Below are 1,698 nucleotides of genomic sequence, written 5' to 3' on the forward strand. Positions count from 1 at the left end.
GTATTCTACAAGCAAGTTATTCCTTCCATTGTCAACATTCATAGGGTGACATGCAATGAGATCTACTTGGGTTTTAATTTTATCAGCACTCATATGCAAAATAGTCTCCAAAGTTAACTACCACATGACTTTAGGAGTGACTCAAAAATAGAATGCTCCTTCTTAGAAGACTAGAGCAAAATATCCAGCCATAGTTATAAGCCTTATCCAAAAAAAAAAAAAAATTGCAGCCCCTTGTGAATTACACAATTTAAAAAAAAGTAGCCCCAGAATAAGAAGCAGTTCTGAAAAGAGGAAAAAATATAGCTTAAAATATCTTGAAAACCAATGTGAATACAGGTTCAAAAGACAGCTAAAAGATTCATTTTCATAAAACTACCTATGATTGAGGCTTATAATGTATTCTAGTATTTCAAGTTTATCACTAGTTACTAAATATCAATTTACAAATAACAGGTTCATTTTTTGTTCTTCTATCCAAAGGGAAAATTCTAGCTTAAATTCTATCCAGTGTGGGGGAGGGGGGCTAGAAAATAAAAGGATTCAAATGATTCCATTCAAATATCACATTTTTCAAATGGAAGAACTTCCAACTGGACCAGAAGTTCATACTGCTAATGTACTTTTCATTGAAACAATTTTTAATAAGTACAAATGCATAGCATTAAGGTTCAGAACCTAATATAAGCCTGACAATCAATCAAGTCCTTATTTTCTGGAAGAAGGCCTTGAGTCCAATCAATTTCCGGTAACAATGTTTTTACAAATCAATTTAATTATAAGGGGTTTTAATTTCCTTCATGTTTTTGTTTTTAGCATTCTAGTCTTAAAGACTAGATTAGAATTTAGCTCAATTCCCCAGAAGGCAAATGGTTTTTCCTCTGCAGTATGAAAGAATCCACAAAAAACCTCTTCCTCAAACTAATTCTTAATATCCAATGTGTGCTTAAGATGAATCTTTTTCTATACAATGTAAATGGTCACTTAGGTAAAATGTACCCATGAACATTAAAACTAGTCATTAGAAACATTTAACTAGCCTTATAATTTAAGTTTTAAAACATAAATATTTGCAGCTTCATCTTCTGTTGACAGTGATTGTCGGAGCCTAGAATTCAACATTTACAATGTCCATTCATGCACACAAAACGCACACCATTATCACACAACTTACTCCTCATGTCTTCAGAGAAGAATCTGCTTCTTTAAATCTTTGGCCCCAAACTGGGTTTTTTTGCTGTTACTCAACATGTTCCCTTTTAAGCCTCACCCTGTCATCCAAGTTTCACATTCTCCCCACCATCAACCCCAGTGTAGTAAGGCTCCTGGCATTCTGCCACTAACCGTGCAGTGGTGTTAGAATAGACTGAGAATGAAAAAATAAAAATCACAACTGTATTTTAAACACAAAGGAATTTTTATTTCTCTCCCTTAAAACATTCCAGGTCAAGTGTCAGGAAGACTGAGAATTTTCAGTGACGTGGGTTCCCTCTATTTTGTTGCTCTGCTGTCTTCCACATGCAGTTTCCAGCTCATCCAATCTTGTCTACCCTAGTACAGCACATCCTAAGTAAGCTGTAAGGTGCTTTTCCACTTTTCATCTTCCGCTTGCAATTAATAGTTCTACCTGAATTCCACTAGATGGCAGCACGAACATTCATAAAGTGCTCCGATGGAGCCACTAATCTCTGAAAGGGT

Source organism: Sapajus apella, unplaced genomic scaffold, assembly GCF_009761245.1.
Source record: "Sapajus apella isolate SASKATOON/1434 unplaced genomic scaffold, GSC_monkey_1.0 scaffold124, whole genome shotgun sequence".
In the NCBI taxonomy this organism is placed as follows: Eukaryota; Metazoa; Chordata; class Mammalia; order Primates; family Cebidae; genus Sapajus; species Sapajus apella.